Source organism: Numenius arquata, chromosome 6 (assembly GCF_964106895.1).
Source record: "Numenius arquata chromosome 6, bNumArq3.hap1.1, whole genome shotgun sequence".
NCBI lineage: Eukaryota > Metazoa > Chordata > Aves > Charadriiformes > Scolopacidae > Numenius > Numenius arquata.
In genome coordinates this window covers 39,349,944-39,375,789 of record NC_133581.1, presented here as the reverse complement: position 1 = coordinate 39,375,789, position 25,846 = coordinate 39,349,944, and the positions used below count along the sequence as shown (strand labels likewise).

Below are 25,846 nucleotides of genomic sequence, written 5' to 3'. Positions count from 1 at the left end.
CTCCAGGCCCCAAGTTTGTGACAGATTAAGTTCTCCTCTGCAGGAGACATTTAATGCTAAGCAAACATTAACAGCCAGAGCTGCAGAAGACAGCGGCTGACAGATGCTTCCCTGGCTTGTCCCATCTCAGACCTGTGAGACATATGAGATGCGTTTGGTTTTGTCTGAAATGTAGCTATAAATGTTCAGCTTTTTCTTAGGCAGATTATTCTACATTTCTCCCCTCCCTCAATATGAATTTTAAGTGATGGGGAGGCTAAAAATCCCCAGCAGTGTTAGCCAGGAAACATACCCCAGCTGCTGTAATCAGTTAGGAATAACGTCTAGTTTTTCAAGGCAATGCATTTTCTTTTTTGTTCTCCAGCCACCATTTATTTCCTTCCTTCTGACATTTGCTTTTGCACGCCTTGCAGCTACCTTGAACTTCACATATCTGAAGGCAGCTGCTCAACCACACCCCCAAAAACTGCTTCCAAGGTTCTCTTTGCTACCACATCCCTTTCACACTGGACCGAAGCCTGCGGTTTTACTGCGATTTTTCCTTTACCTTTGCCTTGGAGATGGAATCACTGAACATCTTAGGTTGGACAGGACCTCTGGATGTCATTGAGTAGAAAAACCCACTGCCTCCAATCTGGGCCAATTCCAAAAGCTGATCCAACTTCAAAGAGCAGGTTGCTCAGGGTCACATCAGTCAAGTTTTGAGTATCTCCAAGGACTGAGATTCCCCTCTCTCCCTGAGAACCTCTTCCAACATTTGACTACCCTCCTTGTGAAAAGATTTTTCAAAACAGCTGTCCGAAGTGTGTCCAAGTCACCTTGTCATGGAAAGTCCAAGAGCATCCCTTGGATGTGCCAGTCTATCAGAACTCTCAGGAGCACCTTATCTTCACCAGCCTCAATTCTCTCATCTTCCATATCACACCACTCCTACCCTCTACTGAAAACAAGTGTGTGAACCATTTTCCTTGCCTACCATTCCAACCATGTAATCCTCACCCCCAACATATCTCTGCAGTCTATTCCTATTTCACCACATAAAATTCAGACATTGTGCACTTGCCTGATCACTCATCACAGTCTCCTCGTCTCGAATACTTGATGAAAATCACAGAATAACCGAGATTGGAAGAGACATCTAGAGGTCACTTTGGCCAACCCTCTTTCAGTCACTTCTATCGCATTGTCCATTGTATCTTCTTTTCATGTAAATACCTCTCTGCCATCAACATGCATGAAGACCTTGTCCACTGAACTGATCCATTGCTTACTTTAAAAACTAAGAACCAGCTCTGTAGTACCTCCTACAAAATATTAGCTAAAGTCTTGAGGAGCAAATGGTGCTAACTCACACCTACTTTCATCTTCAAGCAGAATGCAAACAAGTAAAATCAGAAGACATGTTTGAAGCTCTCCAGAACCACTGCCAGACAGCCTTTAAAGGAATTAGAAAATGTGCAGCAGATTCTCTTCCAAGTCAGTGCATCAATTTCTAGAGGCCGTCCCAGCTGAGATGTCACTAGAAGTGTCCCTGAAGCTCTAAGCTGCACCACTGGTGAAGAACCACCACAACGTGGCAACGCTTCACTGCGTCCTCTCCCCAACAACATGGCAGCCCACCCTTTTGCTTGCAGGTATGGAGGTATGCTCGCCTTCCTTCCCGGAGTACCCCCCTCCCAAGAGGATTTCTGCATTCACTATCTGCAAAGCACTATCCAACTCCTTTAAACCAAAGCAGTGGGGTCTCCTAAGAGAACACATCTAACGGGTGGTGCCTTCCAGAAAACCCTCTCGAAGTATTATTTCCACACAGTCTGCTCCTCTAGATAGAACAGAGATTAGGGGCAGTTTAATTAGGAGGCCAAAGGGGGGGTGACTTCTGCTGTACACCTCGCAGGTGATAGGATGGCAGAGGAGCTGTGTATTTCTTACCCCTCTCCTGCACGTCACACCGAGCCAGCCATGGCAGAGACACAGAGGAAGCATCCGGCATGCAGAAAGGAAGAGCCCTGAACAAGACTCACCTTCACAAATCTTGGGACTTGAAGCACGGTGCCTGTTCTAGTCTTTAATTGTCTGGGTGTCCCATGTATCTCTTTCCAGCCAAGCTTGTCCTGTAAAGAGAAAAATATGCTATTACTGCAGAAGTCAATAAAACGCAATCATGTTAAATACACAATTTATTAAAACACACCATCCTGATGAATATGCTCAGTCTAATTGACACCTTAATTTAGTGTACATTAGCACTAATGAAGAGCTTTTAATACCCAGCGAGGGATCCAGTTCCTCAGAATCTCTTTAACAACCTTTGGGGTGTTTTAACTGCCCACAGACCACAGGTAAATCTATAATCCCTTTAGACACGCACTTCATACCACAAGAGGACTACATTAATACCAGCTGCACCTTCAATATTTTATAGGAGGTTTAGACAAACTTTAATCTGCTGTGACTTTACAGCCCATTTACTGGGAAAAGGCAGAGGAAGGGAGATGGAATGCCTCTTTGGGAAGCCTAGCCCGGCCATTAGGAGCGATGGCCTGAGACGTCTCCTTCTTCCAGCCGGCTCTCACACCAAGCAGAGCAAAATTTCCCCTCCCTCTGCCTCATTGTCACCGCCCGGGAAGCAGCTTTGCTGAAGCCGCTGCTTCTCCGTGAGGGATCAGGTAAGTCACCTGGGTCTGTCCCTGCTCTCTCGCTGCCAGCATCTCATCATGATTCCTGGAGGGGGTGCATTTAACATCTGTTTCTCACAAACATTTGTGAACGCGCCTTTGAAATTTGCCTCCCATTAAGACTTCTGTGAGTAAAAGTTCTACCGCTCATTGCTGGCAGGAAGCAAGCAAAGACTTTCAAGGTGGCTGAAACTCTTACAATATGAAACATATAATGAATATTCATAGACTTTGTGGTTTGCATTAATGCCTCACATTTTAACGTCCTTCCTCTGTCACTGAGGACCTACATTTTGGAATGATGAGCAGGGATGGCTTCCCTTTGGAAATCTAGAGGCTTGGACAGTCTACAGCTAGGGCAAGAGAACTTGTGTCACTGCCCCACAGCAGAGAGCCCCTTTTTGACAGTCAGAGCCCAGTCTCCATCCTTACCCTTTTTATCTTTTTCTTTCGTGTGTGGGGACACTTCATCCTGTGTTTTACGTGTGCAATAGGGAGACAATTTCTTCAGTTGTCCTATCCTGGGATATCTGCTGCCAGGAGAAGGTGGCTCTGACTTTAAAGCAGAGATGACACTATGCTATATAAACCCATCATTAGGAAAATAACCAGAATGATGGGATTCCTGTTCCTACTGTGTGTGCATATAATTACATCCCTACAAGCCCTCAAAGGTCTGCGTGGGAGAGGAATTTTATTTTTTTTTTATTCCTCTTAAGTCACAATATTTTAAAGAAATTACAGCACCACGGAGAGGAAGAGCTTAAATGCTTCAGTAGGTACCAGCAGGTGCTGTGTCAGAAGGGATGAAAGAGTGGGTTTGGTGCCAAACGACAGCGATGCTCCATCTCACTCGGTGGCCCCAAAGGGGAGGAAGTCCCTGCCAAACGGGCTCTCTGTGGTTAATAGCTGCGATTCTGTCATTAGGGAGAACTGCAGAAAGTGCAAAACCACCGTGCCTAATTGTGGCTCGAGCAAGCTGATGCCTCTAATTACAGTCACAGAGGAAAACACGGTGGAAGCTGGAGTAAGGGCTGGGGCCACGGCTCCTTGCCTGGGTGTGAGCTGTGGTCCCTCAGCTGGGTGAGCATCTGCCTTGGACACCTTCTCCCAACATCTCCCAGCCACCACCTCGTGTCTCCTTGCTCTTCCTCTGCACATCTGCTGCTTTCAGAGCAGCTCTTCGGGAGGAGCAGGCTTTGATGAAGGAAAAACAGCTAAACTCACGTCTCCTGCTGGGCTCACTCGGCAAGGACAGTCGGAAAGCCAGAGCGAAGGGGGAAGGGGCAAAAAGAGCTGGATATAGTCAACAAGGTAGCAAGTGAAATGAGAAATGAATGGAGGGGGCAAGGTGGTGAAGCAAGGCCTGTCTTTGGGAGCAAAGTCCAGTCTCCTGCAGGAGGGACACCAGCTGAATAGCTTATATGTGTCCCGCTTCACAAGTGCCTCCAGCTACTGCCGGTCCCCTTCGCTCACCACATTTGCAGGATCTAGAGAAACCGAAGCACGTGCCAGCCCGTACGTTGAGCCAAAGGAGAAGCTGAAGACAGAATTCATGTCCTGCCACATCTCCGCAACGGGTCAGTGATTTTATGGTGAAGGGTGAAGAGAAGCATCTTCTGTGGGAGCAGGATCAGATGGATATCACTCCCTTGCAACGGCTTCAGAAAAAAAAAAAAAAAGTAGTAGAAGATTTGCTGCTGCTGAACTGGAGCTTGGCATGAGCTGTCGGCCCCACGCATTAGCCTGTAACTATTGCTCCGACATAAATAACTAATTGCACCGGAATTTCGTAGTGCTTGCAGAGCAGAGTCGCTGCCGTGGCAGGAGGACATTACCGACTGGCAAATCCAATTAGACTCCAAAGCACAGTGTAACGATGATCGGGCCCCTGTGGAGCAGCAAGGAGGGGACCTGCGCCAGGCCATGCAACTAGATACTGAATTACAGTCAATCCACCTCCTCTTTAGTTGCATTAAAATGCTAATGTCACTGTAATACGGGCCCATTTACCAGCAATGACTGCCTTGCCTTGCGACACCGGAGCGAATGAGGTTGTTGCGCCGCCTGAGAGCATTTAATTCCTCCCTACAGTTGAGCGAGCAAAGCCCTTAGGGCCATATTACACCTTAAAACAATTTGATTGGCTTTTGTAACACTAAAATCATATGAGGCTTGGAATGGCGTTCAAACGCACCTGCTAATACTGCCCCAAGTTTCCCACCCAAGCAGAGCCTTCAGGAGAACCGGGCCACATCCCTTCCTGGCTCTGGTCTGTCCGCTTTTAACAGGAACACGTTTCTACCACCACAAGGCTGCATCTAACAGCACATTAGGCACTCACAGGAGGAAAAAAAGAGGGCTGGACCGAACCTCTTGAAGTTTCATATAAAGTTTGACAGGTAATCGCGTCTGACACTGCCACACAGCTTCTCACCCACAGCCATCAGCCGGTTCAGCAAAGAAGACCCTGCATCCAGAACCCACACATCTGATGGCCTGCAACTCTTTAAAGTTCTGTTCCTTAAAAAAAAAAAAAAAAGCCCTCAGATAGCTCACAGGTGTATCTTCCCTTGCATTAACTGCAGCAGAATGGAACCATATGGTACCGATTGTCTCTCTCAACAGATGACCCAAAGATTATGTGCACTGATAATATAACAGTATTAATTCCATTCAGCAGATACAAAACCCCAAGGCTGAAAGGGGAATGGATGTGCTTGATCTCCTGACCTGCAGGACAGTCCCTCTGTTCACCAGTCCATACCGGGACCAGTCCCAAAGCTGTGAAAAAGCTAATCACATCTCACCTTCACAACAACTGACTCCTCGGCACTCTTTTCCCTTCTCTTTTTCTATCGCCTTGTTTTGTTTGCAGCAAACACCTCAGCCGTTTGTGGCACTCCTGATTTGTTTCGAAAGATGCAGGAATACATCTCAAAAACACCGGGCAGTTGCCGTGGCAACCTTGTCCTCCTCAGACCACCACTTCCAATATTTTAAGAAGTTTCCTGATACTTTGTGGGCTTCAGGGAAACAATGCAGAGGAGGAAAATAATTTATTTTAAAGTAAGGAAGCAATAAAAACGGAGTACTATGGGCCACAGTGTCTTAGAATCATAGAATAGTTTGGGTTGGAAGGGACCTTTAAAGGTCATCTAGTCCAAGCCCCCTGCAATAAGCAGGGACATCTTCAACTAGATCAGGTTGCTCAGAGCCCCATCCAACCTGACCTTGAACGTTTCCAGGGATGGCACATTTACCATCCCTCTGGGCAACGTGGGCCAGTGTTTCACCACCCTCAGTGTAAAAACTTTTGGTGTAATCTGCAAAGCTAAGTGGTGCGGTTGACATGCCCGAGGAATGGGATGCCATCCAGAGGGACCTGGAGATGCTCGAGAAGTGGGCCCATGTGAACCTCATGAGGTTCAACGAGACCAACCACAGGGTCCTGCACTTGGGTTGGCGCAACCCCCAGTATCAATACAGGCTGGGGGATGAAGGGATTGATATTCAACGTTGAAGTGAATATTGCCCATGAGTTGCAAAAAACTTATCTGATAGTTTTTTTCAGAGTTCTCCTGAAAAATTGTCTTGTCCTATCAAAAAGATGATGATCTCTCCTTGGCAAGAAAAAGCAGCCCCAGACCGGCAGTCCAGGGCCTATGGGTGAGGGAATTTGAAACCCCTTCTTTTATCAACTCTTTTAATGCAGAATGAAGCTCTGGATCAGTAGGTTAACTTCTTTTTTTTGTTGTTGTTGCTGTTCTCAGTGCTTTTTCATAAGGAGGAGGTGGGGGAAAAGAAACCCACCCTTTAACACCATTTAATTGGGAAACTAATAACCTGAATTGCTTTTAAGAAAGAAATCCCAAACAGAACTTTGAATGCATTAACTATTTTACACACCAAAAAAAAAATAAAATAGAAAAATAAACTCTCTTTGTTCAAGGTAACTGCCTACACAGATGCAAAACCAAATCAGTCAATTTAGTCAAGTTTAGAAAAGGAAAGGTTAGGAAAAACATCCTGTAAGAAAAGCAGATCTTAAATGAGGGGTGTCAGTAATACTAAATAAATCAGAAAATAATATTGCTGGAAATCTGAGAAGTGGCATTATTTATCTGATTCTGGTCATCTTTTAAATGTTTTTTAACAAGAATAATAATAAAGCATCCCAAAGTGCCATGGATTCTAAACACGATAGGACATTCTTCATCCCACAGAGCTCACAGTTCGGAGTGATTTATTTATTTAGGAAACCAATACTTTTCACAAGCTATAGGTGTGATATGTCCAGGAAAACTTGAATGCAGCAAAGGTCGTGAGAAACGACCTAGGGAAGAGAGGCAGACGTGAAGTCTAAGTTTCCCTGCCGATAGCCAAACTGATACACATCTCTCATATATTCCATGTGCAAATCTAAAGTGAGTTTCACTGTAATTTCACCGAATTTCACTGAATTTTTTTAGAGTTGGAAGGGACCATAAAGATCATCTAGTCCAACTCCCCTGCTGAAGCAGATTGCCCAGAGCATGTCAGAGCATGTTACTCAGGACTGCATCCAGGCGGGTCTTGAAAATCTCCAAAGAAGGGGACTCCACAACCTCCCTGGGCAGCCTGTTCCAGGGCCCTGGCACCCTCACCGGAAAGAAGTTTCTTCTCATATTTGAGTGGAACCTCCTATGTTCCAGCTTGTGCCCGTTGCCCCTCGTCCTGTCACTGGGAACCACTGAAAAGAGTCTGGCTCCCTCCTCCTTCAACCCACCCTTCAGATACTTATAAGCTTTGATAAGGTCTCCCCTCATAATAAGCCCCTTTAACTTACTCTAGGACCTGCTTTGGCAAGGGAGTTGGACTAGATGATCTCCAGAGGTCCCTTCCACCCCCATATCATTCTGTGAATCTGTGTGAATAAAACGGCAACTAATGTGGTTTGAAAGGTAAATGTGACTGATCTCAACCACACCTGTCCCAATGAAGGTATGAACCCTCAACCATCCAACCTCTTTGGCTCCAGATATCTCTGATTGAAAAAAAGAGTCAGGAGGAGCAGGGAGAGAACCGTGGCCACAGCCTCACAACAGAGCTTCAGATGTTCTGCAGGAAAATAAACTAGAGTTAATAAATCCCATCATCTTGGCATGCGTTTTTCCAAATGTTCTCTCTTCCTTCAGAAGATGTATAATCTACGCGCTCCAGCAACCACCAGGTTCCAGGCAGACATAAGACCCTCAGCACAATTCATACGTAGATGACAGGAGCGGAGGGACGTCGTGAGATACGAGCCAAAACTCACGGGCTGGCTCCCAGCTGCTTTTGGCTTTCCCAACAGAGAGCAGACACTGCATCAAGACACACCATGTCATGCTAGTGAATTTGCTGCTCTCTTAACGCCTCATTTTTCTCTCCATCCGAACTTATTTTTGCAAGCTCCCGGTTCGCCGTCCCCCTTCTCCTCTCTCTCTTTTGTCCTTACTCGTGGCAAAGGAAACATGAAAGACAGCATGGCTGGTTATTGTTAATGCATCCAAAAGTGCAGACGCTAAAAAAGGGGGTTATTCTGGATCATGCCAGGGTTTTCCTTGCTATTCGCACAGGCAGCTAATGATGGCCCTAATAGCTTCTCTCTCTGAAGTAGTAATAAGCTTACAAATGAACCCATTCAGCACAATATTAAAAAGCAAGGGATGCTCCTTTGATTATAGCCTTTATGGAAATCTCCAGAGTATTTGTTTTGTGGCCGCACAGCCGCAATTAGGAGGTGCTGCTGGGAGCCGGCTCAGCTGCCGGAGCGGTGGGGTTTGGAGACATCTCCCAGGCACCATGGCAACACATCCACCTCTCCCAGCATCGCTCTCGGGGAGCCCAGCCCCTGCCGAGGCTGGACCAGCACGCTCCGGCACGTCCAGGAATGAAGAAATAAAAGGTGCCTCATTAAAACTTCCTCCACCAACGGCTCGGCTCGTTTATGAAGCGCAACGGAGAGCCCCGCACTGCAGCTCTCCTGAATGAGAGGAGAGCTCAGTGCCCGCACCGTGTGGCCACCCTGCTGTAGCCACTGTGGTCCAGAGCATGGCACACAGCCATCCAGCATCTCTCCACACCTGCTCAGGGGGCTCTCGGGATTGGAGGCACCCCTTTCCCACTGCTGGAAAACTAGGCAGTAAGGTGTACGGACACTGGAGGGCCTTGAGGAGGCCGTAGCTTTGCTCTTCTGAAGTGGGAGTATGGGTAAGTTCGTTTCCTTCAACACTTGTAACATTCCCTGTGCAATAACCTCATCCTTCCACATGAGGGGAGAGGAAACCAAGTAAGCCTGTGTCCGGTTCTGGGCTCCCTGGTTCAAGAAGGACAGGGAACTGCTGGCGAGGGTACAGCAAAGGGCTACGAAGATGGAGCCCTTTGGATGGATGGCCTGGAGCATCTCTCTGATGAGGAAAGGCTGAGGGACTTGGGTCTGTTCAGTCTGGAGAAGAGAAGACTGAAGGGGGGATCTGATCAACACCTATAAATACTGAAAGGGTGGGTGTCAGGAGGATGGGGCCAGTCTTTTTTCAGTGGTGCCCAGGGACAGGACAAAAGGAAACGGGCACAAACTTGAACACAGGAAGTTCCACCTAACCATGAGGAGGAACTTCTTCACTTTGAGGGTGGCAGAGCCCTGGAAGAGGCTGCCCAGAGAGGTGGTAGAGTCTCCTCCTCTGGAGACATTCAAACCCCGCCTGGACACGTTCCTGTGCAACCTGCTCTGGGTGGACCTGCTTTGGCAGGGGGGTTGGACTAGATGACCTCCAGAGGTCCCTTCCAACCCCATATCATTCTGTCATTCTGTAACCCTATGGAAATCTCCTTACCACTTAACTACTCAGAGGCTGATGCAAACCACACATACATTGCTGATGGACTTAAAACTTCTTCAGAGGAGAATGGAAAAAAAAAAAATTATTTTCAAGGACGTAAAAACCTAGGAAAACCCTGGATCTAGTCTTCATTAAGGTTTGAATCTGTGTCAAGTGTTTCATGTTAGCTAAAAGTTAAAAGAGCATACCTTTCTTTTTCCTCTTAATGAAGAGAACACCACGAACATTATATCCGCTTTCCCGAAATACCGTTATTCCCTAAGCACAGTGCATCTGCAGCGGTCTTAAGTGGAGAGACTTGGGAGCAATTCATTTTCGCGCACAAAGACAGCAGCTTGCGCACTGACGACAGGGATGCGCAGGCTTTCAGAGAGCCTCAGCGGGGTGACACTCACCCAGGAGAAGGAGAACGTCCCCTCTTAGAAAGCCATCCCTCCCTCTGAACAAACAGCTTCTGCTTTGCCTGAAAGACAAGACCCTTGTACGGAGCAGATATTTTCCGCACCTCCAGGAGCCTGGGCTGGGTTTTTAAAGCAGGTCGAACCACGTAATACAGATAGCTTTGTGTTGATACTACCCACCGTGCCTATTACGAAGGCCATAATTGTAAGAAACCGTTTCTCAGCAAGGGTATTTAATCCAGTGCCAGACAGTCTCCCCAGGCAGGCTTTGTGTCAAGGAGATTTGGGCAGGGGGGGCATTGTATCTCTTGTTGTGAAGTGGTCCAGGGCCAGCACGTTTTCAGCTCTATTGTCATCTAAATAACACATAAGGGTAGCAGTGGAAGGCTGGGAACAGCCTGGGGCAAAACCTAAAGCACCATCAATCACACATACCCCTAAGAATTGGCATCACTGACAGGGTCTCATCAGGACTTTTTCAAAACCGAAGCAGCAAATTTAACCACGGAAATACTCTGGAGGAGTGCATACATCTGGATGGCGACTTTTTCTTTTACTCGGTCTTCACTGATATTACCCCTGCTAGAAGTCAGGAGTTAAAACTGATGACATAAAACTTCTTCTAATTCAAATCAGGGAGGGCTGAATAATTCCAAATGTCCCAGTGAATGACAAAGGCATGATCTGGAAACACCACCCGTAAGGCAGCTTGCGCGGCCTTAAAATATAGGGTATAAAACCCCTTTTAACCCTAAAACCCTATACAAAACCCTATTAAAATTGGGGTATAAAACCCCAATTTGTAGCTGGGCTGCTGAACGGCTTGGTCTTTGCACACACACAAAAAAAACAAACAAAAAAAAAGCAAGACGACAGTCTGACCCAATCTGGCAATTCCTATTTTTCCAAAGTCTAGGCAACCTTTTTAGAGAGGACAACAAACAGAACACACTGCTAAAACTAGATCTCCTGCGAGGGGCAGGGCTCCACGGGACTAACCTCCCCATCAAACAGGACTGGGCTGAATTCCCACTGCAATTTCAGTGGCTAAAGTTCACTATACCGCCCCCCCTCCTCCCCCCCCTGCCTTTGCTATGTCTCTCTTCTTGATCAGCATGAAATTTGAAAGCAATGTTGCTTTCCAGCTAAAAAAAAAAAAAAAAGCCACATATTTTTTCGAAGTATTTTTTAAAACAGCCAACGCAGCCCAGGTTTAGGCTGAGACCAGCCCCTGAAATTCATTTTTTTGGTGAGCTGACATCTTCTCCTACAATACATTATCTTTCCATTATCCCAGGGCAAAACTGCTCAGGTTTCTCAGCTAATACTTATCTGCTGCTTTCCCTGCCATCCTGGGAAGATTACAAATTAATTAGGTGACTCCAAAGCATTTTGGGGTAATAGCCAGGATATCCTTCTGGTAAAGAAGGAGAGTCAGAGGTGACCAGATAACTATAGAATCTATCAGTACTGACCTGGGGGATTCATTTCTGTAAATCAACGTAATACTGCTAAGCCTATACCAAACACCCAGAATAATGACTTTCTTGCTATTTAAATCTTTACTATTGGCTCAGTGATTCTGAAATTAGTGCCTTCAACTGGACTATTGTTTGGTTTAGGGATTTTAAAAAAAAATAAATCCATCTTTGGACAGGATGTTTTTTTTTTTAACGGCAGATCTCATTCAGCCATTTTTAACAGGAAAAAATCATTACGCTGGTGGACACGGTATCAGCAATTAACCTATTAAACTGATTTTAATTAAGGCATCGCTGTACAAGGGCTTGGTTGAAGACTTTGAATATCTGCTTGAAGAAGTATGATACATTTATACGAGTCGTAGGTGGGATAGGGAGGAATTTACTTCACGCACCTTCTGTTTATTTTAAGGACAGAAAATGCAGGATTTATTTAGTTCACGCGGGCAGCTTGCGGTTACCACCTGGGGTTATCACCTGAGCGTTGCTTGGAGACTCCCGTTTTACAGCCCAGCTGTAGTGGCTTATAAAAACAAGGGAATTTGCCGGGGGCAGAGGGTGCCAAATGCCAGCGGGGGGTGGTGTGTGTGTGTGACATTATCTTCACCCAGACCGTGTTTCATTTTCCTAACCACACCACCAGCCCATGGCCTCGTCACAGAGGCAGCTTCTGCTCCAAGCAAGGGTACATTTTTTTTCCTGCTGAAATAAAATGTTATGTCATGACTATGTTCCCTTTACAGCATTAGTTTCTCTCCTGCTGTAGCTGAAGGCTCAGCGAGCAATTTAATAGAAACTTTATAAGGCGGGGGCTTTTTCCTTTTTCAAGATGATGTTATCTATCCCTTTTTGCGGACAGATCTACACGTAGATACATCAGAAAAATAAATAAATAATGCTCTTCCCCATAAACTGGAGTAAGTAGGGGATTTTGCCACTTTCACTATGCAGGTAAGAGCTAAATTAGCAACCCTGCGTTACACAGAGCAAAGGTTCTCAGCATCTGTCCACTGTAAACAAGGTCCAGCAAGAGCTCTCAAACCAACACAGCTTACTCCAAATCCCAGGGCAAAACACCATCAAAAGCCTTTTTGTCCCACCAGTTTAAATAAGGGCACTTGAAGCTTAACACAGCCATTAAAAACTGCACAGCCATGAACGAAAACAAAGGGAGAGGAGAGGACAAAGGAAAAAAGCCCAGGTAGATCTGACCTGCGAAAGCATTACTTCACGTATTAAATCAAGAACGTGGAATTAATTGCAAAACTGAACAGATCTGTGACCACTACAAAATAAAACAGGCCCTTGCAATGACGCCACTGGAAAACCAGATAGAGACATCGAGAGAATAAACTCACGAATGGCTAAATCCAAACCCACCAACCTTCCTTCAGCTCATCCTCCAGGGAAACGTGAGCATGGACCAACTCCCAGCCCAGCCCGAAGGGGTTGTGGGGCAGCTCCTGCAAACGGGGACATGAATCACGGAATCAGGGAATTGTCAGAGTTGGAAGGGACCTCTAGAGATCATCTAGTCCAACTCCCCTGCTGAAGCAGAGCATTTCAGAGCACATTACTCAGGACTGCATCCAGGCGGGGCTTGAAGATCTCCAAAGAAGGGGACTCCACACCCTCCCTGGGCAGCCTGTTCCAGGGCTCTGGCACCCTCACCGGAAAGAAGTTTCTCCTCATATTTGAATGGAACTTCCCATGTTCCAGCTTGTGCCCATTGCCCCTTGTCCTATCTCTGGAAACCACTGAAAAGAGTCCAGCTCCATCATCTTCAACCCACCCTTTAGGTACTTGTAAACGTAGATAAGGTCTCCCCTCAGCCTTCTCTTCTCCAGGCTAAAGAGCCCCAGCTCTCTCAGCCTTTCCTCATCAGGGAGGTGCTCTAATCCCTTAATCATCTTAGTTGCCCTACGCTGGACTCTCTCCAGTAGTTCCCTGACATGCCAGACCCAAGCCAAGCACAGATGTCCTTATGCTTAGAATTGCTTCGGGGAAACAGGAGAAAGCCACCGTGGCTGGAAAGACGCCGCTCCCATGGCTCCAGCCAGCAATCAGCCAGGAGCTATGGGTTGTAAGTCACAAGGTTGTGACGAAGCAGGGTTCAAAGGGGCCCCCCGCGCTGTACTTGCAGAGTAACGAGAGACGACCAGATGAACAGGCAGCCCCATAACCATGTAATGGATCATCCGCAGGGTGAAAAAAAATGCACTTTTTGCCCAGTGCGCCATCTGAGATCATCACACGTAGGTCTGTGGCAAAGGAGATGGACCACACGGAAGCGCACCCTGCCCTGAGGAGTACGTGACATCACCACCGAAGGCAGGCTCGGGGCTCTCGGGGACGGTTACAAGTTTCCAAGTCAGTCCTGAAAAGCCACTTTTCTCAAGGACTCTGCCCGGCTGGGCAGGGGTTCATGGCAGGGACGTGCCATCATACACCACAGCAGGGTGACAAGACAACTTGTAAGTTCTCAATTCTTCAGCGAAGCTGGTTTTCAAATTACTGATGAGTGCAAGCAAGAGGAAGGTCTTTTTTTTTTTTTTTTTGTCTTTACAGCCTCAAACAATAGCACAGCGACAGGAACTTTACAGACCTCGGATATTACATGACCTGCTCAAGAGCTCCGAGCTCTTTATCACAAGGTCTCTGTTCAGAACAAAGCCAAGTCCTTCCAGCTCCTCTTAAGTGACTCTACCAGCCTTCATTAAAAGGACAGTAAAAGGAACAGCAAATGGTTTGCTAATGAAGCCTGATCCTGAGGTGCTCTATGAATAGAGGAGAGGTAGCATAATTACATTAGCAGAGGTAACTGGGGTCACTGCCACATTGCTGTTTGCTCTTTAGTTTAGGCAAAAATAATGTGAGGAGGCCGTAAGTCGTGGGGGGGGAAGAAAAAGGAAAAAAAAAAAGGGCAGGAGAAACTGTTCTGCTTTTGCATAAGTCTGACTGCATGATTATAGGATGTTGGAGATGTCTAAGAGGGAGCTACTGAATATTTAACCTTAGAAATGGAAGCTTGGTTGTCTCTCGTCCTGTTAACATCCACACGTCTCTTCCATTAACTCTAATTAGGGCTAACAGGGTGTTCGCATAAGTATCTCCATAATTAATGTTAATAGTAGTTACAGGCAAATGTTGACAGAAGACGAAATGCCGGGTTTCTTCTGCGAGGTTAAACAGGCAGCAGCCCCTCTGTCTCTCCTTTCCATTTCCCCCAGTAAGGGCTCTGTGGTCAGTCGCTGGTGTCCCGGAGAGTCTCACACTCCCAGCCTCGCAGCGAGAGACACAGGCAGCCCCAAGTCACAGCACACGCTGTTATTTACACAAAACATGATGGCAGACACGCAGTACCTGACACACACCAGACCCGTTCGCTACACGTGTTCGCCGTATAAGCACATGACAGTGACACATCCCTTCTTCCTTCCAGGTGCCCAGCCTTCACAGAGCAACCGTTTTTTTCCCCCTTATCATATACTACGATAAGCCATTTTCAATTACAAACCAAAGAGCAAACAAGATTGTAGCAACAACCTCAATTACCCTCATTAATGCCATTATTACCACCTCTAGTTGATCGACTATACTATATTCCCAAATCAGACATTATTAACCAACCATTAAATTTGTAAATGAGAACAGCAAAAATTACCTGCCATGATCAGAACAGTAATAATAATGCACCTACTGTTATGCTCCTGGCCCAAGCCCCGAGCTCTGCAGCAGCAGTTCATTTAAAAGCATTAACAGGGAGCTTCCACCCAGGGTTCATCTGCTAGCACAAAGTCTCCCTTTCTGCTCTCCACCCCATCAGAGGGGGAAGAATTTCCATCAAACTTGTGCAATTCTGGAGCCGAGCAGATTTATAAACTGCCTTTGGTTGGGAAAGTTATTTATAAAGCCTCAGGGAACCGGAGGAGCGCTCCGCTGTGTCCCTCATGAGTTGCAGATATTATTTGTAGAAACCTCACGATGCTGAAGCCTTTGCCAGGGACTTCACGGAGCGGCAGAAAGCACCCAGAAGAGGAGAGATGGGGGGGAGCCCGCGCAGGCAACGGGACAGGGAGGAAAGAGCAGGACAGAGTCCCACTGGAGCCAGACGAGGAGCTGGGCTTGTGGAAAATCTGAGTCACGCGTCCAAACCCTCCCGGCGCCCTAGTGCTGGCAGCCACTGGTCCTCACACGCTTCGGGGCAGCTCCAGTCACAAAATGCATGGGGGGCGTGAGCCCCACTGAAATTAATAGGTGCTTTCTCTAAAGCATGAGGGAAAAAAAAAAAATAATCAATTTGTATACTTGTCAGCTCACCTATACCGGCCCCATTAAAGAAGAGACGACTCCCAGGACTCATCTTAAATCAGAACTGGACGTGTTTTGGCTTTGCTATGTGAAACCAAACTTTTTTTACTTGCTTTGTTTTCTGCCTTGGGGAATTAGTGACTCAGGCAGGATGCTGAAGACTCAGTGGGATTTATTTTTCATCATGTTGGGGTTGGGTTGTTGTTTTTTTTTATCAGGCAGGCGGGCTTATTAATGCAGCTCCACTCAGAATAAGGTTTTCAATAAACCGTTCTGCCGATTTTTCCTCCTAAGTTTACGGGGGGAGCGTGGGAAGGTTACCACTCAGGAAAGCAAGGGAGAGGGAGAACACGAGGTATGGATCCGAGGGATGCTGGCTGGCTGCAGAGGGGACAGAGCCAACTCTCCTTCTAATGCACAGACCCCTTTGCCATTCCCTTCTCGGCCCCTTTTATTGACAGGGAGGATCACACTCCCGGGATGGGCCCTGCTCTGGGCACCATCGCCGTGCCTTTGTTTTGCAGAGCTCAGTCTCCACATCACATCCCTCCTCTTCTGGTCCCACACTCCACCCACACCCTTCTGGAGATACATCCAGGTCTTGCGCTGAAGCACCCACCTCGCTGATGGATCTCGGGACCCCACTAACTTTGTGAAAGATGAAAATGTCTATAGGGGGAAAAAACCTCCCCTTTTCTTGGTCGGGTCTGATTTACCAGAGGTACTTTTCTTTATCCACACAGCTTTTCTCAGAAAAGGAAAATAGAATATTCTTTCCCAGAGCTATAGGACCAGTAAAAATTTTAGCTATAGTCAGTCTGACCAAACACAGAACAAACACAGAACATGTCTTCCCAAATAATGGGTTGCTTTTTGAATAATTCTGAATATTCACGATATATTTTTTTTTTTTTTTACAATCACCTGAAGCAGTGGAAATATATTTAACAGCACCAGAACCAAGAACGACCAGAATTCTGTGTTACCTGTTACAACACTCGTCCCTTCTCCACTCTGCTCATACTCTTAGCATTTAAAAATGTACAATGAAAAAGAAAATATAGTTAGTAAAAGTAACGCCTGTAAAATTTCATGTTAAAATCAGAGTGTTGTAAAGTAGCAGCTACAAAATGAGATGAAATGCTGAGCATTTGTTGCCTAGACATTTTTATAGGGACTGGAATGAATGTCCAGTAAGCGTTCGAGGAAATCTGAGTTGATTGAAACTTCTGGCTACTCCCTATTTTAAGTGGATGGCTGATGCTGCTTCAGCATCCTGCCAGCAGGCAGACAAGGATATTAAAATAGGGAGCAGAAGGGGATCAGCCAAGAACGGTGAACAGTCAGTTTACAGGAGAATAGTTCATCTTTTCTTCGCTATTAGTCCACCCAGCGAGGACGTGCTCTGGTTATGCTGGATATCCAGTCAATTGTGCCCGACCAGGGCTGTGCGAAACACAAACCTGTACTGGCAAAATAGATGGCATAAAGAGATGGATCTTATCTAAAGGAATTTGCTTTCACTAGCTGTTTTTTTGTTTGTTTCTTTTTCCTCAGCACAAACAGAAATGACAGAAAAAGGTCTAAACGGCAAATTTTTTCTAAGACAGCTTAGCCAGAAGCAGAAAACTTGAGCCCCAAGATGTATTTTGTACCTCCTTGAAATCTCCTTGTCTTTTCGTAGTTCTGCTGCCCGACTCACCTTTCACGGAATCACAGAACTGTCAGAGTTGGAAGGGACCTCTAGAGATCATCTAGTCCAACTCCCCTGCTAAAGCAGGGTTGCCCAGAGCACATCACTCAGGACTGCATCCAGGCGGGGCTTGAAGATCTCCAGAGAAGGGGACTCCACACCCTCTCTGGGCAGCCTGTTCCAGGGCTCTGGCACCCTCACAGGAAAGAAGCTTGTCCTCATATTTGAATGGAACTTCCCACGTTCCAGCTTGTGCCCGTTGCCCCTCGTCCTGTCACTGGGAACCACTGAAAAGAGTCCGGCTCCATCCTCCTTCAACCCACCCTTTAGGTACTTTTAAGCATTTACAAGTTTTTTTTTAAATGTTACACAACATTTACCTTAACAGCTTTGCTTTTCTATTCAGCTAAAAAGAGACTGCCTTCCAGTCCAAGCTGCGTGCAAGTGGGATTTTGCACAGTGAAATCTTATGTAGAGCTGTTGATATATGAACTACTGATACACGAACAGCTGCTCACAGTCTGATACTACATGAAGCAGAACTCCAACCTTCTGCAAACGCAACTGGCTCGGGCAGCACTTCTGGGGGAGTCTGGAGATGGAGATACTCATCTATTTCCTATCACTCTGCATGATGGAACACCATGGGCTTCGTTGCATCTTCCAGATGAAGCCTGAGCCCGTCACAGCTGAGAACTTCCTTCAGCTTGGGCAGAGAGAATTGTTGCTTCGTTTTAAGACTCAAAACCAGGCATTTTGTAGTATTTCTGTGAACCCAGGATGGAACTTCTAATCAAAACAAGAGATAAAAGTTTTAACTAGCATTAACTTAGGACACAGAAGATTCAGGCTGATATTTCTGGTCCTCCCAATTCTCACCAGGGAACACAAGCAACCTAAATTCCTAGACTATTGACCTAAAAATTTCACCAGGCCAAACCAAGGTGGTTCTTGGAGAAGGCACCTTGTAGTGATAGAGATCTGTATCTTTTTCATTTGTTTCTCTACTTAAAAGTACAGCAGGGCTTATATTTTTGGACCACAACAGAAGAGAAGAGACTCGCCCTAACATTTCAAAACCTGACATCTGCTTCACAAGACAGATGAAACAGAACACACCTTTTCCACGTGACGATGCAATGTTTTATGTGGATTAAAGTTCCCAGTCTTTCAAGTCTGGAAAGCAATGTTTTCCAGTGAAAGACATCAGCGTTTTGCTTACGTCCCTACTCAAAAGGCCACTTGCAATTCCATTGTGTCCAGGTTAGGAAGCGTTTTGGGGAGTTGGGATGAAAGACAGTACTGAAGTGGACAGTGTATGAAACAATAAGTAGCTAGATCTTAGCATCTTCCACAGAGCACCCCAACGGGACATAGAATCACAGACTTGCAGAACCTTCATGGTTGGAAGAGACCTTTGAGATCATCAAGTCCAACCATACACACACAAAAAAAACCCAACAAAAAAAACCCCAGCAATCTCGGCCACTAGAGCATGCCCTGAAGTGCCACATCTACACGTTTCTTAGATACCTCCAGGAATGGTGACTCCATCACCTCCCTGGGCAGGCTGTTCCAGTGCCTGACCACCCTCTCAGTAAAGTAATTCTTCCTAATATTTAATCTAAACCTCTCCTGCTTCAGACCATTTCCTCTGGTCCTGTCATTATTCCCTTGGGAGAAGAGGCCAATACCCACCTCTCTACACCCTCCTTTCAGGTAGTTGTAGAGGGCAATGAGGTCCCCCCCTCAGCCTCCTCTTCTCCAAACTAAACATGCCCAGTTCCTTCAGCCTCTCCTCACGTGACTTCGAGAGAGACTCTCCAACTGCAGTGCCCTGGCACATCCATGTTTTTAAGAGGCAGACCCCAAACCAGCTGCAGACATTGATACACCAGAAAAATTCTACAGGGAGCAGAGATCCTAACTGCCTGGCTCAGCAATTCCCACCAGGATAACTGTGTGCTGTCCCACGGCAACGGGGTAAGCGGGGGGGACACCGCACTCGGGCTCTCTTCCCACCAACCAGCCCCAGCTCCCTTTGTAGGGAGAGCTCAAGTGACACCGAGCAGCCCAGGCTGGCATTGCTTAAGAACCAAAAGTAACCGCAGAAGTCGGCCAGGTCCAGAAGTCACCAAAAAAAAAAAAAAAAAGTACTTATTTTCTTTCTCTCTCTAAAATAAAATAAACCCCCCTTACAATCATCCTAACCACAACAGATACTTCAGCTTGCAAACACTCTCAAAGCTGCAGCGGGCAATAAATCAGACACGTCCCTTCCAGCAGTTCATCTCTAGAGCTTGTTGTTATATGGCCATAATATGTAAAGAGGCTTTTTCCTGGTGACCCTCAGAGCCAAGATCCCTTTTGTTGGGCTCCTCTCTTTAAACAAACACTCCTGCAAATTACAGCTGAATCTAAATTTAGCATTCAATCCTAATTGTTTTCCTCTCGTTAGTGATTTGAGGGTGGGTTTAGTCCTGAGAGGTTGATGCACTTAATAATTTAAAAAATTTAGCTCAGTTAACCCAACTCCAAACATATGTGTATATGACATCTCCACTACATTAACTCATCATCATCACCCGAATCACTCTGAAGGCAGCCAAGAACTTCTGTTTTCCAGGCAAATTGTCTCAAAAGAACAACAACAAAAGAAAACCCAATAATGGGCAAAAGAAGCTTCTGCAACGTCATGGAAGACCAACAAAATACACTGAGGCCGTGCCCAAACACAGCTGTAACATCCCATCCTTTCCACATCACTCAGAAGGGTAAGAGAGCACTTTCCATAAAGCCACAGAAAATGAAGGCCTAGATGTCTTTGATGTCCCACAGCTGGAGGGAAAGACAGCAGTTAAAAGTCCACTGATCTTGTACCATTTCCCTTTCATTAGTTTAAGTTTTGAATTTTGGAAGGTGCTGAATCTAGAAAGAGGGGTTAATTGTTTAACCTCACAAAAATAATTATGCCTCTTTTAGCACTGCCTTTTGACCTGTTTCGTATTTTTAGTTTCCCAAAGGATTTGAAGCTCAACACACTCCTAAACTCTTTAGCGAATACTGTACCTGCAGATTCAGCAAATTAAAATCTGAGACCAGACTTCAAGCTTTTTATAGACATTTGGATCAACCTGTAGTATGTGCTGTAGAGAAAAAAAACAACCCCTCCCAACATCTCTTGGAAAAAAAACCTGAAATCAGGTTAATTTATTTTTTTTTTTAATCCAGTGTTTCAATACTGCACACGTTCAATTCAATTCCTATCACACCATTTATTACCATAAATTGGCTAGAAGAGGAAATGGTGTGGCACAGCTAACGCTGGTTTAGAACCCTTTCAAACAATTTTTTTTTCAGTCAGAATTTGGTGCAGTTCCAGAACTATTTGTCCTCCTGGATGTTATGAGCTATGGGGTGGTTTTTTTTTCCAGTAACGAGGTAGTTGAGTAATGAAGATTCCTCACTCTCTCGATAAAGCTGATGTTCAGCCCAGCCTTGTCATTCACGCGGATCTGTCTATGGAGGCAAGAATCACAATTTCCACTCTAGTCACCGTCTTTTGAAGTTCCTTCACACTAGTATGGTTCACAAAAATGCTACTTTACTCTTCATTTCAGGAGGAACCAGAGTACACGCTCACTCCTCCCCATCTACTCCTTCACTCCAGAAATCATGCAGCCCTTTTGCCTACTGGTTATATTAGGAAAAAAAAAAAAAACCCAGTAAAATCAGGGAAGAGAAAGGGGTGTGTTTTAAGTAGGAAAATTTATACAGTGCAAAGTGCTTAATCCAACAGGTCAGAGGGATATTATTACTAAAATCTGACTAAGATCTAGCATTTAATTGATACCCTTAGCTAGCATATACTTGGTTTACCTAAACAAATGCGCCGATAAAACACCTAACACATTTATTTATGAAGACAGGAAGAGAGGAATAACCAATTTACACGACAAAAACCCCCGTACAAGTCCATAGCAATTTTATGTCTAACTTCGCCTTCAGTAGGAGACAGAAGGGCTTGTCCTTCCTGCTTACAGCAGATAATAAGCTTCTGTGAATAGTGTTATTTGCTGACAATCAGTGGCTTTGTGTGTATATTTTCATATATACATATATGTATGTATATATGTATATTTATACACACATACAGAGGCAAGACAAAGCAGATTCTAATCGTCAGCCCAGCCTTTCAACAGCTGCCTCACAAGGAGTCTCCGTGAGCCGCATCTTTCATCCTCTGCCATTCTTCACACACGTGTAAATAGAAATAGGAAGCGTGAACTACATCAGAACAACACGCTCGTGTCATCCATCGCTCTGCACTCATGCTGCAGAGATGCAAATACCTGCATAGATAATATTTTCTTAACACCTAGGAAAAACTGCTCCAAGTTTCTTCTTGAAGACCTCCAAGACCTTCTACTGTCTGTCTCGCAACCCTCCAGGTGTTCAGTCTTCTAACAGTTTTGTTTCTAACGTTGGCTCAAAGTTGGGCACTGTCCTCCTTCAGAAATGAAGATAAGGACAAACTTTATCCATTTTTGAGCTCCATGTTACAGAGGTTATGATAATGTATTTTCAGAAGCCTAACACAGAACCCATTGAAGACCAAACCCACTGCCTCGTAGGGTCAACAGAAAGGTCACTGATGTCAATGTGGCCTTGCTCAGGTGTTCATTCTCCCCCCTTGCTACATTATACTCATTTGTTCTCTCACCTTATATTAAAGTTGAATGTACGTGTTCTTAGATCAGGCAGTATTTCTTGTCATGCTAATTGACAGAGCTTCGAATAATGGCCCTGGTTCATCGTTAGAGACCTCAGTCTAATAGTGAATGACTGTCCCTTACTAATGCTCACTGACACAGTTCCCAAGTGCTCTTCAAAACAGCGCAGTGCTCTACAGACATATACAGCAAAAACCCTTGCATCACAATATGAACTAGCCCAAATTTAAAGCAACTGAGCTTAAAAATTATGTTTGACTGATCCCAGTTAGTGAAGTTCATAGACGTTTACACACGTGCTATGCAAGAGGCCGTCCTGCCAACGATGAGCTTCCTCCTTGGCTGAGCACAGTAATAATGCATGACTTGGCCCACTGCCGTCACCAAGCAGCGACGCGTACGAAGCACTAAGAGCATTTTCATGTTTAAGAGAAAATACTTTATTTGAAATATTCAACAGTCACTGTCGTCTTCATCTTGTTCTCCCCAGGTCTCAGCCACAGGAAAAGGCTCTGAAGCCGGGTTGCCAGGACGGCTACTTGTCAGCTGTTGTAGAGTGAGCACCAGCAGGAGGCTCAGAACAAGCCTGTGAAATAAAATGCTTATTCAAGAGACAGCACAATGGCTGGTTTTCTAAGTGGCATGAAGCGCTTCACCCTGCGGGAGCCCTCGGATCTCCCCACTGAGCAGCTGGGTTGCACTCTTCTCCTATCAATAATAATGATAAATAATAATAATGATGGCAGAGTAACAGAAAACCCTGAGCTTACAAGCTGCATCAGGTGGACTTAATGCTCCTGCCTCCAAGTGCACAGGGCTTCATCCCCCCTCCTCTCCCCCCAGCAGCCCCCTGCTTTCGGCCGGGTGGGGGGGGAGGTGAGATGCAGGGCTGCCCTGTATCCAGGCAACGGGCATCGCTGAGGCTCTGCAATGTACAGGCTCTGCAATGCACAGGAGGACCAGCCGGGGCAGGTACACCCCCAGGCTTCAGAGAGTGACGGAGAGAAGGAGCTTTTCCAATTTTAAAGAATAAAGGCAGAGACCAAAGCAAGATCTCTAACTACCTTCTGGCAACGAAAGCACATTCCCCGTCTCCCCAGGGCCGCCTGCTTTACCAGCTCTGCTCACTCGGAAGGTGCCAGGGACACTCCACAAAACTTACTGTGACTTTTTCTTTTATTTCTCAGTGCTGCGTATGATCTCACCTAGGTCCGCCTCCTCCTACTGCAGGAGGTTTCCAAATTTACTGGCCACCTGCAGGTAGCAGTCTCAACTCCTGGGGCTGTTTCGGCCAGGCAAGACCTACCAATGTCATGATTAATGGACGTGCACACAGATCACCAGACTTCAAAGATGGTCCGTGAAGAGAAAAGGTCAGCAGAGAACAAATGATCCATCAATCCTTAAATTCACAAGGAGAAAAAGTTCTTCACCGGTGAGAGGATAAACCAGGCAGTATTACCACTGACTTCAGCGACATCCAGATTTCATTCACAGTGCTTTGGGCAGGTTTACTCAGGACGCCCTGTCCCACTCTCCTCCTACAGCTGATGTTGACAGAGATTGGGATGGTCTTACTTTGGCAGAGGTCCAGTATTTGAGGGAAGACCAAAAAACACCATGAACTAAGAAACTTATGGGCAAGAGCTAAAAACCACACAAATCTGGTCCCTGAGCATCTTCAATTCACAGATGACCTACGGGCCACTGGCATTCAAAACACAAACTGCAGAGGATGAAGTTATTTGACATAGACCTGGAAGTATAGAGCTTCTGTAGCATTCAGCTGCCTCCCAAACAATCGCTGGAGCTGCCATATGGATGTTATCTAATGACAGCTACACAGGGAAGAATCATCAAGAACAGAGGAAAGAGACATATAACAAATTGCTGCATTAAGATGCTCTGATCGAAACCAGACTTAATTCAAAGAAACCCTGTGCCTAATATGAAGAAGAGGTCACAATGGCCCCTTCTCACCTTACTTGATGCCACGTCAGCATTTGAGGATCTTAGCCATAAGCACTGCTCATGATACAACACTGTACAGCAAACACAACAGACAGTCTAACCATCTTCATCATCACAACTGTCCAGTCGGGATTTTTGCTTTCATTCACCATCAGCAGAAACCTTAAACAAACACTACCCGGGGGTGCATGTAATGCTAAAGTCAGGAGCACTCCTTGGAGCTTGGGAATTCTCATGGCTCCTGCTGTAATCTCAGCTCCCTGCCCAAGCCTCCCCTCCTCTTTTTAACAATTTATACAGCTTCACTGCCTTAGCAAATACTTTCTTCTCCTTCTAGTAGTGACAGCTGTTACTGTAGGAGACAGCATAGTATAAAGTTACTCATTAAGAGAGGTAAAGAACCATCTCCCTGGAATATAGCATCACCTCCAGCTGAACTCGGGGGGAAAATAAGTAGGGTCCTTCTTTGCTCCTTTGTGAGCAGTGACACGGAACATCAGAAGGGACTGGCCAAAGTGCATATTATGCAGGTGTCCTCAAGGTGATTCGTTCAAAGTATGCAATTCCCACTGCTGCAGAGAAGGGCAGCTCTATAGTGCCAGAAGGCCAGATCCTTCACAACACAGAGCATCTCCTCCCCAGCCACCTACACCAATTTTACAAGGATTTGCTGAAGTCAGAAGCGTGAGCTGAGACCTGGGTACCAGGTTCTTCTGGATTTCAATTCCAGTTCACCCACTGATTCACTGAGAGGGAAGGCAAAGTCCTCTTTATCTTTCACATCAAACCAGCTTTCTCCTCAAAATCTTATACACATAAAGACTGTCTTGAATCACATAAAACTTTACAGCCTTTCCCTCCCCAACATGTCATTTTTGCAAAAAGCCCTTTGCAATGTTGCCTCAGTAAAAACGAGAAGACAACAAGCAGTTGACTCTGGCTGAGCTGAGTGCTAAAGAATCTGGAGGCAAAGGAAAGAGGAAAGACAGAAGAAAGATGGGGAAAGGGGCAGGTCAGCGATATGGCAGCCCCGCAAAGCCGAAGCACGGAGGTCCTTTCCAAGATAAGCAGTGCTCCGGATCAGGGGTGACAGCAAAGATCCAACGGGACAATTTAATCTTCATCTAGGAAAGCACTGAGACATTCAGACCACGCTTCAGCGAAGCCCTACCACCGCTGGCTTCTTCAGGACCTACAACTGTCAATGCCCTTTAGAGAAAAGAGGCCAGATGGCTCAGCCCATTGCAAGACTAAACTCCTCCGCCTGGTGCTACCCTGTGCAAATCGACTCCTCCTTCAGAAATTAAAACCAAAACGAGCAGCGCTGAAAGGCACACCAGAGCAACTCCGATGGAGAAGAAGCCCAGAGCGATGCCGACTGATTATTCCCAGAACGCCTCTCCCAGAAGCTTTAACGAAGCACGTGCCTGGGACGGCAGCCCTGAGCAGCACATGGAAATGTGGGAAAAGCTCGCCAAGCCCTCCCCTGCACCCACAGACCTCCCTGCCTGAGGAGCAGGTTTAAAACAGCTCTGCGAAAAACTGCAGGCTGGGTCCCCACTAAAAACAACATTCCCTTCCCGCATCTCTTCCCCTTTAAGTCAAGCTCAAACCCCAAACCCGGGGGCACCTCCAGCATGCGTATGATGGTATCTGTCCAACATTCCTCGGCAATAGCATCACTTGGGATGGGGAGGAGAGAGCTGCTCTTTGGG

At 46.0% G+C, this 25,846-nt stretch overlaps 1 protein-coding gene across 1 annotated transcript in view; it reads right to left on the bottom strand.

Moving 5' to 3' along the window:
• Positions 1–25,846, bottom strand: part of TSPAN18 (tetraspanin 18) — a 131,661-nt gene that overhangs the window by 20,892 nt on the left and 84,923 nt on the right. Inside the window, exon 3 of the mRNA XM_074149116.1 lies at positions 2,025–2,114. The gene's annotated coding sequence lies outside the window, so the exon portion shown is untranslated. The remainder of the gene's footprint in view (positions 1–2,024; positions 2,115–25,846) is intronic.